The following is a 14,486-nucleotide window of genomic DNA, read 5'->3' as shown; positions in this document are numbered from 1 at the left end:
ATTATTAATAAATTTTAAATAACTTACATGATTAAATTTTCGAGCCATTAATGGAAAAAGTTGTCGTGTTTTATTAACAGTTGTATTTTCATTTTTATTTTCTAATAAAATAGAAGCAGTTTTAAACCTAGCGTCAGCAAATATTTCTTCAGTATAATAGTGCCCGTTTTGCATAAAGTCCGAATAAAAGCTCGATCAAATATTACCAAATGCGTTTTGCTACAATCTTCGGATTTTACAGTTTTAATACTTAGAAAATATTTTTTGTTATATTTCATTAAGTGTTTCCATTCTTTACTTTTTAACGTTTTTTGCGAAATCTCGCAATGATACAGGACATACAGGTCTTACATGTCTTCTCTATCGTACCATTGATCTTTTTACGCTTTGAAAAGGTACTAAAGGAAATACATGCAATTTCATATCTAAAAATATGGTTGTATTAGAAAAGAGCGTTTAATAAGAAAAAATAATTCAATTGTTTATAAGCAGTGGAAAGGTACTAGCATCCGTTATGCCACGAACCTTCTCGCAAACTCTGTTGCAAAATGAGGAAGAAATTAATGGATGGAACTGTAATTTTGAAATTTCCGCACCTGTGGTAGTTCATAGCACAATGTTCAACTTTAACAAATTAAATATTATATATAACAAACGGTTATATCGCAAAAAGTTTTGTACGGTTAACTCGCTCAGTAGCCATATATTACGGAACCCTAACGAACAACTCAAGGGTAGTAGATTGTTTAAAAATACCACTGCATGTGAGATGGAATGCAGAGGATATTTCAATGTAGTGTCTAAGCTCCATCGTGTTGGAGCTGAAATGAAGGATTCCCCAAATTGATTTTTAATTTCTATTTCTGTGTTCCAAGCAACGTGGCCGATAATATTATAAATAAAATCTCATACAAACTACTCTCATTCCTCTTAAAACATTAGAATTTTTAACATTTAACAAAGTCAATTTCCTTTTCCAAGCATTTTCTAAATTTATAAAAGAGAACAATCTCAATGTTTATTAACGTCGCGATACAAAAGAACGTGGACACACGTCCGTTCAGTCTAGCAGCTCAAGACAAAATCCATCAGCTGTTTCATTAAATCAATAAATCAATATAGCTCGTTACTAAGGACATTTCGCATCTTGACAGAAGACTGTTCGTTGCACGCTTCAGCTCGGAGCTTGAAGCATACCGGGCGGCACGCACGCAACAATATTAAAAGATGTAAAAAAACTATCCTCTAGCTGGTCTTTTTTCCATTCATCTAAAGTTTCTCCCAGCAAAATTATTCGCGCGACTGTCTTCTCCGATTCAACTGAGTTCTTCTCCTCTACTCTAGCACAAAACGCACAGCCGTCAATTTCGCACTGACGCCTGGATAATCCATCGGCGTTTCCGTGCGAAAAACCTTTACAATAAACAATCTCAAAATCATATTGTTAGAGTCTCTCCAACCAGCGAGCTAATTGTCCCTCCAAGTCCTTGAAGGACATGAGCCATCTAAGGAAAGCGTGGTCTGAACGAATGATAAACTTACGCCCCAGAAGGTAATGTCAAAAAGATTTTACCGAGTCGACTATCGCTAACAACTCACGACGAGTAACACAATAATTTTTTTTTGTTTTACTCAGCACACGGCTGAAGTACGCGATAACCTTTTCTAACCCTTCTTGCCTCTGGGATAACACCGCACCAATCCCGATGTTAGAAGCGTCGGTGTATAACACAAAGTCACCCTCCCCTCTCGGGAAAGAAAGTACGGGAGAGGATGTTAACACCCGCTTTAAGTTCTCAAAGGAGTTCTGACACTCCTCCCCCCAAAATAAATTTCACTTGATTTCCGGTAAGCACAAAGAGGGGCTTCCCTAAAAAAGAGAAACCTTTAATGAACTTCCGATAATAAGAACAGAAACCGAGAAAACTACGTAATTGTCTTTTGGAATAGGGGACCGGCCATTCCTTTACAGCGGAAATCTTATCAGGGTCTGTAGTAATGCCCTCTGCAGAAACCACATGTCCCAAGTATTTAACCTTCCTTTCGAAAAGTACACATTTTTTAGGATTGATTTTTAAGTTAGCTAAACGTAATTGAGAAAATACTTTTTTTAAATTCTTTAACATTTCCTCGAAACTTTTTCCAAAAATGATAACATCGTCTAAATAGGACAAACAAATCTTTGATAATAATTTCCGTAGAACTTTTTTCATCAACGATCAAATGTGGCAGAGGCGTTACAGAGATCAAATGGCATTACGACAAACTGCCATAATCCGTTCCCGATAGAAAAAGCCGTCTTCTCGCGATCTTCCGGGCGGATCTTAATTTGCCAGTATCCGCTCTTTAAATCCAAAGTAGAGAACCAACTATTAACCGATAATTGGTCCAGGATGTCGTCAATCCTGGACAAGGGGAAAGAATCCTTTTCAGTAACTTCGTTAACTTTCCAAAAGTCAATACAAAAACGGATTGAACCATCTTTCTTTTTGACAAGAACGACCGGAGAAACCCAAGGGCTATGCGACTCCTCAATCACGCCCTGTTTTCTCATTTCTTCAATGATTTTGTCGACTTCCTCTCGCATTCGGAAAGGAACACGTCGGGGAGTCTGTTTAATCGGAGTAGGATCCTTCAAATTAATCTCATGATTAACGACTTCACAATTTCCCGCAACGACGTCTTCAGAAAAGACATCCTGAAATTCATTCAAAAATCCAGCAAAAACCTCCCTCTGTCCTGCGTCCAAGTTTTCAGAATCTTTTTCAAATAGCTCCTTCAAGAAAGGAGGAACTTTTTCGGAAGAATTTACTACCCGAGAGCAACTCAAAACCCTTTCGATTTCTGACTCCGTTTTTCCAAAAACCGAATCAAAAACACCTTCTAAATTTATGACTTTTAAGAAATCTCTCCCCAACAAACACTGGTCGTCAATTTCCGCCACGTAGGAGAGACCGGGGCTAAACAGTCCGTTTTTTTTCGGTGCCGATTTTTAACAACAAAATAAATAATTGTAGTTAAATGTGGTATACCACTGTAAAGAGTGAACCTTGCAACCGCATGCTTCCAGGCCGCGGCCCCTTTATAAAGGGGCACCCCGTATGGTCCTCCGTAGGGTAGAGTCGGCAGCAGTCGTGACCCGGACGAGCCCAACACTGGCAGGAGGACAAGCAGAAGCGCCACCAGCGCAACCCGAGGCGCTAATGGTAGAGCGTAGTTCAAGTAAAGAGTACAAGAGTAAAGTTCAAGGTACCGATACGCGGCGGGTGACAAAAATAAGCCCATCCGGCGCAATTAGTTTGTAAGGTTACCACATAAGAGGGCGAGCTTCAGCTTCCGAGCCCGGAATTAAAGATATGAGTTTCCGTCGGTTCAGTTTATACATATTTTGTTTTCGGCCTAAGCGCATAAAAGCGCCAGTTTAGTTAATTTTGTCGCGCGAACCAACGCACATAGCGCGACCCAGGTTTAGGCCACACGCAATCTTCAGACGGCCGGCGAGCCCGCGAAATCGCGAACCACCGTTCGCACAATCAGCAGGGCCACCGATGGCCCACCAGAGCGACCCAAGGAGGGGTCACGACTGACCGCGGGTCAGATCCGGAGGCGCGTTCGCGAGATAGCGGACCGAGGGTCTCACGTGAGGGGGAGCAACGGATGATTCGCCCGCGGGACCGACAGAACGATCAGGGCCATTCGGCGCCGCGAACGAACGCCCGGGTAAGAAATTCGCGGACACACGCGATCCGCGGGAATAAATGGCCGGTGACCGACATGCGGCACCTGGTATGCACGAAAACCGGGTCGGCGTCAAAGTCCGGCCACGCGAAGGTCAAGTTGCGTGACCGCCCGCGATCTCGTCAACCAAGCGTCATCGCCGGGAACAGAGGGCGGATACCGGTTGAGAGGGTCGCGTAGATGCGTCACCGGGGGTCGGCGTCGACGGCCGACGACACTGGATATACCCGGACATCTTCTGCGAGAAGTCGGTCCGGATGCATGTACTAGAGCGCGGGGTAGAACGTGCGCACAGGTCGGCGCCGAGAAAACTCGTAAAATAAGCGAGGTGGAAAACCACTACCCTGGAGCAAAGAGAGGGGGTCAACCTGAGGGCATCGCCACTGGAAATTTCCGCCAACAACATCTGGAACGTTCGGCGTGGAAAAGAGAAAGTTGTTTGCGCCACGACGAACATTCCAGAGAGTGAAAGCGGCCGTGAAGCCGTGGTGGGGATAGCGGCCGTAAGTGGGGAGCCACTGAGAGCAGCGGCACTCGAGGCAGTCTCTCGAGGACAACCGGCGAGCGTACATGTTATCGAGATTTCCACCGCGATCGTGCTAAGTCCCGCGATAGTAAGTCGTGCGAAATACTCATCGTCAACCGGTTTCCATTACAATCGGGAACGCCCGCGAAACGCGTTACATATCGTCGATATAAAAGGCGAAAGGTACAGAGATACCGTATAGGACTTGCGTGCGTTTGGCGAATTGTGCGACGCCATCTTGTGCGAGAGTTTTTGTGAACAACCAAGTGTGTGTAAACCGAAGCCTGCGAATAAAGAAAATAATTATTTGCAACATTAAAGAAGGAATTGTCAATTAATTACATCCCACTTACCTGATCAAGCGGATGTCAGCCATCTTGGACAGTCGTTGATCCGGATCGGAGATTATCGTCGATGATTCATCGGTGGGGAATGGAGATCGGCCATTTGTTACAAAATTTTAGAAAAGTGCGGTCGTTAATGAGTTAGCTTACCAAGTTGTGTATTCTTACCTCAGGCGCGCGGTGGTCAGCCATCTTTGTCGGGCGTTGGTCCTGGATGCTGGGAATCACCTGTGATCCATCGGGCGGCGGCACTGACGAGGCATCCATAGCGATAACCTGAAAATATAGTTAATTAACCGAGTTGATTGACTGACATACGTATACTTACCCGTGGTAGCCGATGGTCAGACATCTCGGCCGTACGTTGATCCTGGTCGAAGGTTATTACCGATGATCACTGGGGAGACGGCACAGGCGCGCCATCCGTTGCGGGAACCTGAAAATTTGATTAAATTTTGGAGTTAGTTGACCGACGTACCGATACTTACCTGAAGAGGCGGTGGTCCGCCATCTTCATCCTGCGTTGAGATACGGCGGCGATTGGAGTCGATGATCCGGGGGTTGATGCTGGAAGTCGTCCATCCGTGGCGGGAACCTGAAAATAATAAGGGATTAATTAGTTTGATGACACGTTCATAAAGCATAGCAAGGAAACACTGATACATACCTTCTCGGTGAACAGAGGTCAAACCGAGTGGCGACCGTTAGACGGACAGATAGCCGCGTGAATCGGGCCTGACATTGTGCCGTTCGGTCACAACCTTTAGCTACAAAATTTATATAGGAAATTTTTGTCTACGTCGCTTTGTTTAACCGGTATAGAGCAAAAACGACAACGGTGGAAAAATTGAAATCTCAAAAATGCCGGGGTATAACAGTCTGCACTGCATTTTCAATACATATACGTACATCTAATTCTAAAAAATAATAGGATACATGCAATAATTGTTTTTTAAGAGAAAAATATAAAAATTTATTTAAAATTTTTATGCAAAACATTATTAAAAAATAGTTACGAGAATTCCTCTTTCCGCAGAAGTCACTCGTCCGACTTGTTTCACTCTTCGACGTCCGATGACTCTATTCGGTGTCTGAACGGTTGTAATTCCCGTCTTATTCATATTCCATATGCAGTGAGCCCGAAAATGCCTTGGAAATGCACCCGGACTGCTTACTGACCGATTAGCCCCAAACACAAGTTTCAGGTTTGATCGCCCACGAAATATTAGACATCAACGATAATAAAAAAAACTACACTGGATTCGTGTTCAGCATGCATTACTCTTTAAAATCACGTACCTCGAGATTTGGAGAGCAAATATTATTGCAGATATTACAAAATTTCCACGCGCAGAAAATGTAACTTTCACCTTTCGAAAACACGTTTGCCCTCCTAAAAATCATAACACGGCAGGTAACCTGCCGAAACTCCGTTGGTCACATGGGTACTATAAGCAACGTTTACAATGTTAATAGCGAGTTCGCACAATATACAGGTTCCGAGATATTTGATTAGACGTATTTACCCCGTAGACGTTTTAGCCCCGGTCTCCCCTACATTAAAATCTTCTCAGAAAATTTTTCTATTTGAACTTTTACCTCCATTTTAAATTCCACAGGGACTCTCTCTCCCGTGGGATAACGAAGAGAACAATTCTCGACTTGAATTTCCCCTCTAACCTCTCCGAGAAACTTCCTACTCAAAATGGAAACATCGAAACCCGTATTGATTTTAAAAGAACAATCCCTCCCATTTATTTTCCCTTGTAACAAAAATTATCATAATCACTCTTATTACTAATCGAACGAATTGTAACTTCCGGGGTTTTATCTGCGCGGGTGACTCTCCCCCAGCTGAGAGTAACTATTCCGCGTTTCCCTTTTCCGTGTTCGCGGGACATTCGGCCCGGAAATGTCCAACCTTACCACAAAGCCAGCATTCCTTTGCGGAAACGCGATTCCGAAAATTGCGCGAAAAATCTTTGCGGACGCTACCTTCTTTCTTTCCCTCGGACTTTTCGCCGCCCTCATTTTGAGGCGAAGCTTTCTTTTCCCCTTTTTCGAAAGGTTTTCCAAAAATCTCCCTCCTTTTCCCAAATCCTCCGAAATTTTCCCCCTGTATGGCCTTAACGGCCTTCGCTCTCTCTACCGCTAATTTCAAAGAGATAACTCCCTCTAACTGGAGGGTCCTCTTCATAAAACCGTCCGTTAAGGCAGAGATAAATTGTGAGCACACAATCTTATCCCGAACAGCGTAGGGCTAGGGGCACTCGGGGTACGCCAACCGGGCAAGTCTTTCCAACTCGGAGCCGAGAGACACAAAGCCCTCTCCGAATTTCTGTCTTCGATTCGTGAAGAGGGAGTAATAATTTTGAGAGAGATGCCCCTCCCCGGAACGTAATTCAAGCTTCGATTTCAGCTCTGCGTATTCGAGGTTTTCTACGTCCTCGACAGAGTCCAGAATCGAGCGCAATTTTCCCCTCAAACAGGAGGCCAATGCGATGGTCCTTGACGCGTCGCTCCATTGATTTGCGCGAGCGATAATTTCGAATTGAGAGAAAAATTCCCGCAACGGGACCGATCCGTCATAAATGTCGGGCTTAAGTTTATACCCGAGCTCCGCGCGCACGTCATTTACGCCCGCAATCGCCCCCCGCGCCCCCGTACTCTCTCGCGCGTCGCTCACTCCCGAATTCGCGGCATAGGCCGTAGGGTCCGCGCGCACATCACTCGCCCCCAGTAGCGCGAAACGCGTCCCTGTATCCCCGGACGCTTTATTATTGGATGGACTTAGCTGTTGGCGGAGGAGTAGAAGCTCCTCGTCCCAACATTGTAGCTCTGCTGTAAAAACTGGCTCCCTCTGAGCCTGCTCCTCGCGCATCGCACGCATCTCCTGCAGAACCGCTTGGAGGGTCTCGGCTTGCGTCGTGGCCTGCGGCAGGGTCTCGTCCCGCGTCCTCTTCCTCGAGGGGGCCGCTGACGAAGTCATCTCGCTCGTCTCTCTGCTCGTCTCTAAGAACGCTCTTCCGATCCCGGACGAGCCCCCAAAATGTTGCACCCCGACAGCTTCCGCACACTCACTTCGCACTCCCGCACTCGCTCGCGCGTTCACTCGCGATCCGCGGAATAAGGGAACACAGGTTTAGCAAGGAAAGGATGGTTTATTGCGAATATTTACAAATGCAGAACGAGACCCGAAACGTCCGCTCGAGTTTCAGTGCGAAGGAAATCTGACAGCCGGGCTGTATAAACAACTCATAGCAACGCCCGTTGCTAAAGACGCTCCGCGGCGGAAAATACCGGGCGAAGCTGACGAACTCAGCGCGAATGCAACAATATTATTATACATATATACCATTTGCTTTAATTTTTTATTTACAGAAAAATTAGGAGAATTGCAGGCGACAACTCGTCGAGATCTGACGACTTTAAAGGCAGGAAAGCCTTTAACAAGATTAAGATATAGTTGGATTATAAAAAATCATGCTCTTGTGAACGCGTGGGACAGATTAGACGATGGCCTCCCTATAGAAGATTTTTTGTCATTGACAAGTTCATTACTATCAAAAAATTATCAGATAATAACAAACAATTTAAATAAATAATTCGTATAAACTGTTTACGGACTAAAATGTTTTTGCTTCAATAAATTTTTAAAATAAAATAAAGATATGCGTTCCGTATTTTATTCTGTACATTTTTTAATATTTCTTAAATATTCTATATATATGATAAATAATATATATAACAGCGTTAAACATACCTTTTATGTATATATGTGTATATATATATGTGTGTGTGTGTATATCTCTATATATACATATACATATACATACGTATATTTAAAAGCTATTATAAAGCTATTATAAAGCTATATTATAAATATAAAAATTGTAAATATAATTAAATAAATATTTATAAATGTAACGTAGCGCATCATCGTCGATTTGCCAACTCGAGACTTGGCAGTCGGCGAGACACGAGACGCGATACCCGAAATGCGTGGCATCGTGACAACGTCTCATAGCCGGCGCGTCATAGCTCAAGAGAGAAGGAGACAGCCGAGACAGCAGATCGTTAGAGCTCTAGATCTATAAGAGTAGCGCAAAAGTCCGAAAACTTTGATCCTTGCGAATGCCGACAACCGCGTGTTCCTATTGGTCGACCGCCATGTCGGTATCGTCTATCTCTTTCTACACCGTGCTCTTTCTCACTCTTTCTCGACATGACAAAGACAGTGCCATATGAAGGAAGAAGACATCACGAGGACAACATAACCTGTTTGATGTGGTGATTGTGGTCTGATTCTGATGTCAACTTGTGTGTGACGAAAAGAATGCGAAAAAAGTATTTTGTACAAAATGCCGCAGTGTTGTGCAGACGGTTGCTTTTCGCAGCAAGGTACAGGAAAAATGTTACATCGGTTACCGACTGATTCAGTTCGGAGAGCTGAATGGGTTTGCAGAATCGGACGAAAAGGCTGGACGCCGAACAACAACTGCAGACTCTGTGAGGTATTACAGTGAAATTTTGGGTAAATTTTTACAATTAGGGCCCCAACGTGAAATCAATTAAAAAGAGGTAAATTCTATGTATTTTTGCCCCCCAAATCCAAAACTGTTGATAAAATTTGGGGGTCGCTTGTATTTACTAAGATATTGTGGTAAAATTGACATAAAATCATTATTTTCAAAAGTTAATGACTTTGTGGGGTAGACCTTGCTTCACCTTGCACAGTATGCTATCCTATATAATATATCAAAGGGTATTATGCAGTAATAGGGACCACCCTCCGATGACCTTGACCTTGACATATGTTGTCAAGGTCACCCTTCTGAGTGACCTTCGGAAGGTTTTAGCCGTCGCTCGTTATTCATTAAAAAGTTATTAACAAAAAAAGTTTGGAAAATATAGCAGTTATTTTAAGTATTGAAAGGCATAAACGACCAATATTACGTCTTTTTTTATGTTTATACTTTTATGTAAACAAAGCTTCACATGAGATTCACCTGTACGCAGCTCTTGGTATGTCACTCAATATTACTACGCGTAGTCAGTGTGTCGTGTAGCCAGTGTGTCGTGACGCGTCTTACTTAAATAAACATCTTGTCATTTACAACCTGCACATCTTAATCTTACAATGGCATACTCAGTCCAGCAATTAAACAATAATCCGTGGCTTGCGATTCAGGACATCATTGGCAATGCAAATACGTGGCCGAAATTTATACGGCAAATGTTCTGGGATAAAAATTTTACGGATTATAACCGAATGATTATTGTCAATTTTGCATATATAAATAGGGTATCGGAAGAATTTTTGCATGATGTATTAGCTTTCACGCTAAAAAATGCATACACATCTGAGAGGAAGCGCAATATTGAGTATAGATATCGATATTTAAATCATGAGGTAATTCTTTCAATATTAATTGATAATAATTATAGCAAACAAGTATATTGTTTTTAATTCTTTGTAGCAATTGGGACAAATGCGACGCAGCCGTGTGTACAGTTACAGCCTTTTCGATAGAGAAATGTTAGATCTTAATATGAATCCAATATATAAATAAAATTGAATGTATTATTTTGAAGTTGTGATTTTCATTAAAGCAGATATTTTGTATTTAACTATTTAAAGTGCGTCATTAACCTATGTGCGTCACTAACCTACATAGGTTAATTGACGCGCTTTAAACACTTAAATACTTTTAAAGCGCGTCACTAACCTAGCACTAAGAAAGCAGCAACTTTCACGCGAAACGAGATATTCTCTACTTTAAAAAAAGACGTAATATTGGTCGTTTATGCCTCTCAATACTTAAAATAACTGCTATATTTTCCAAACTATTTTTGTTAATAACTTTTTAACGAATAACGAGCGACGGCTAAAACCATCCGAAGGTCATTCAGGAGGGTGACCTTGACAACATATGTCAAGGTCATCGGAGGGTGGTCCCTGTTACTGCATAATTACCGGCGATACAAGTTTAGTGACAGAATAGTTGCTTTTTTCGAAGCCATCGGAAAATTTTTTACACCGGAAGAGAATACAACCGACAATGAATAATAATTAATCCGTATTTGATAAATAAAAAACCCAAATATCCGAGTTTAGTGTTTTTTTTCATTTTCTTAAGGATACTTAAAAAATACAAGCGACCCCCAAATTTTATCAACAGTTTTGGATTCGGGGGGCAAAAATACATAGAATTTACCTCTTTTCAATTGATTTCTGGTTGGGGCCCTAATTGTAAAAATTTACCATTATAATAATGCTTAATAATATATATATATTTATATTTATATGTAGCTTACGAATTCGTCGGATAATAGATAATTAGATAATGAAAGCATCGTAATCATAATGCAGACAGAAATAAAAATTTATGATTAGAGAATGCACAATAAATTACGTAAATAAATTAAATAAATGCATGACGTTACTGCATTTTCCAGGATCATTTCACTCCTGATCAGTATGAACAAAATAGAATAGACGGATTAAGAAAACTGAAATGCAATGCTGTTCCATCTATATTCAAATATATATAGATGTGAAGAGTCACAAAACAGAGATTCGCTAATTGGTAACATGGGAAGTGATACACCATGCATGGGTAAATGTTTATATTTTAATCAGGGTTGGCAAAAAACATGTTTTTTTTATTTTAAACAAAAAACATTGTTTTTTTTGTTTAAAACAATGTTTTATGTTTTATTTGTGTTTTAAACTAAGGTATAAAAAAACATGTTTTAAACAAAAAAACATGTTTTAAACAAGCAAAAAAAATACTTGATAGCTTTGATCTATGCAAGAAGATTTAAAATATGTGCGGAACATCCATAAGTAATAATAATGTCAGCGTTTTTCATTGGCAGAACTAGTGCGCACTCAGTGCACATTAAAGCCGTTGTACACTGATTTAATCTTTAATATTTAAAGTAAAATGCAAATATTTTGATTGATAAAATACCCAATACATATTTTACCAAATAGTACAATAAAGTATAGAGGCTTTCGTGACTTAACCCGTTTATATTAACTCTAGAGAGCATATATGAATTTTCTCATACGTGACAGGCCAAGCGGGGCAATAAATTACCCCAAACTTGTACCGCGTGTAATAATGTTTCTATTTGTTGTTAAAAAACTTTGTAATAGATGATTTTTTTCGTTTTTTAATAAGGAAGACGATAGTAGTTATCAATTTCTGGTAGTAAAAAAAAACAGTACAAAAATTTCGAAAAACAAAAAAGGAACCAAAAATTTGGCTGAAATGACTTTTTTTTATAAAAAATGCTGTAGTTTTTCATAAAATTCACCGATTTTAAAAATTCCAACGGATTTTGAAAGAGGAATAGACAACCTTCAAGGGCATATAAGCGACTTTTTCGTTTCTTAAAAAAAACATATTTCTTTGAACGTCTGAAGTAGAGGAAATGACGAAAAACTGTCGGATGGGAAAAATCGCAAGAAATGGAAAGTAAAACAGATTCTGTCAATTATTATTTATTTAAAAGGTAGTCAAAAGTTATAAAAGTAGAAACAGTAAAATTAACTCCACAAAAACAAAGTTTTAATCAGTTGCTGTGCAAGAACAGCACAGGGTCATTTTATGCTTTTTTTTGTCAATAAAAATTTTTTACACGAAAAACTTTTGAATACACGATGAAAACGCCAAAATGAGTCATTTTCACAAAAAATCTGAAATATACTTACTGTGGTAAATGTCGAGCGTAAACGGCCGAGTGGGGTAATACGTTACCCCAAACAATTTTCTTTTTCGATCACAGCTGTCGCACGGATCTAACGCACTCGCTGAATGACAGAGGTCGACTGCCGAATGACTAAACTGAATCATATGGTTAGGGTCTCGGTATGAAAACTAACCTTCCTAAGTCAGGGGCGTAATTTGAATTTCGCGTGGGGTAACGTATTACCCCACATATGCTCTCTAGGGTTAAACATACACTTTACGTTGATTTGTGTACGACGGCTTTAATGTGCACTGAGTGCGCACCAGTTCTGCCAAAGAAAAACGCTATCAGGCATTTAAATTTTTCGCTAGCGTAACATTAAACTGTAAATATATAAATAACGTTGCCAAAATTTAAAAAATTGAAAATGCTAACGGCGGAGGCTGTGAGAAATAAAGCGCGCCGTTAAGCCCGGTCTACATAGGCCGCAGTTCGCAAAACGCAAGACACACGCACAGTCTACATGTCAATCTAACCTCTCTGTGTATAGAGAGATAAAACAGGCTGCTGTTTGGAAAGAAATAAGAGAAGCACCAGAGATCGAAGAAAAAAAGCAGATGGTGGGATAGTGAATGTGTAAGACTAAGGAGAGAAGCACGAGAGAAACTAGTTAAATGGAGGAAGGGAAAAGTAGATAAAAAGAGGTACATTCTAAAGAAAAAAGAATATGAGGAGAAAATAAAAGAGAAGAAAGAGATAGAAAGGGAGAGAGTTATAAAAGAGGCGAGAGAAGCAACTAGCGAGAAGGAAGTATGGAGATTTATAAACAGAGAAAGGAAGGGTAGAAAAGAGGTTTGCGAAGAAATAACGGAGGAGCAATGGAATAAACACTTCATGGAGCTATTGGAAGGAGTAACTGTGAAACCGCGTGAAAAAAATAGGAAGGGAGAGGAAAGAATGGGTAGCAAAGAGGAGCAGGAAGGAATAAGAAGAGAGGAAGTGGAAGAAGTAATTAAAGAAATGAAAGAAAAGAAAGCAGCAGGTACGGATGGATTGCCAAATGAGGTATGGATATATGGAGGAGAGAGATTGAAGGAAAAAATATGGGAAGTATGTGATACAGCGTGGAGGACAGAAGAAATTGCAGAAGACTGGAAAGAAGGTATAATAGTGCCAATAGTAAAGAAAGGAGAAGGAAAAGAAGCACAAGATTACAGAGGGGTGACATTAATGAACACAAGCTACAAAATATACGCGGCAATTTTGCCGAAAACATTGGAGAAGGAGGCGGAAGAAAGAAGAATATTACCATAAACACAGGCAGGGTTCAGGAAAGGAAGGGGTACAATGGAGAATACATACGCACTGAATTATGTAATTGGAAAGGCTGTTAGCAAAAAAAGAGGGAAGCTAGTGGCAGCATTTATTGATCTGAAAGCAGCATTCGACTCCGTGAACAGAGAAAAAATTTGGGAGGTACTGAAAAGAGAAGGGATTAGTGAACAGCTGAGAACTAGGATAGAAGATCTGTACGAAGAGACAAGAAGCGTGGTAAGAGTGAAAGGAGAAAAGGGATCATGCTTCTGGACGGTCAAAGGAGTCAGACAGGGATGCCCGCCGAGCGCTATGCTCTTTATACTGCTGCTGGCAGACTTAGAGGAAACAATGAGGAGGGGGCAAGATGGAGGCGTGGTAGTAGGGAGAATAAAATTTTGGACGTTAGCATACGCAGACGATGTAGTAGCTATAGCAGAGGACGAAGAGGAGATGAAGAGGATGATGAAAAGACTGGAGAAATATTTCGACAGAAAAAAGCTGAGAGTGAATGTAGGGAAAACAAAGGTAATGAGATTCAGGAAGGGAGGAGGTAACATGAAGAAAATGGAATGGAAATGGAAGGGAGAAGAAATAGAGGAGGTAAAGGAATTCTGCTATCTAGGCTACACATTCCAAAAGAACGGAGGACAGGAGGCGCATATCAACGAAAGAGTAAGGAAAGCTACCATAGCAATGAGACAGGTTTGGGGAATAGGAAAAAGGTTATTTGGAAGAGACTGGATAAGAAGAATTAAGTTATACGATTCGCTGGTAGCAAGCATAGCTTTATATGGAGCAGAAGTGTGGGAATGGAAAGAGAGAGAGAAAATAGAAAGAATGTACGAAAGGTATATAAGGTG

Source organism: Temnothorax nylanderi, unplaced genomic scaffold (genome assembly GCF_030848795.1).
Source record: "Temnothorax nylanderi isolate EJ_2023f unplaced genomic scaffold, tnyl_v1.0 TNYL_tig0289_pilon, whole genome shotgun sequence".
Taxonomy (NCBI): Eukaryota; Metazoa; Arthropoda; class Insecta; order Hymenoptera; family Formicidae; genus Temnothorax; species Temnothorax nylanderi.
This window is presented reverse-complemented; position numbering follows the sequence as displayed.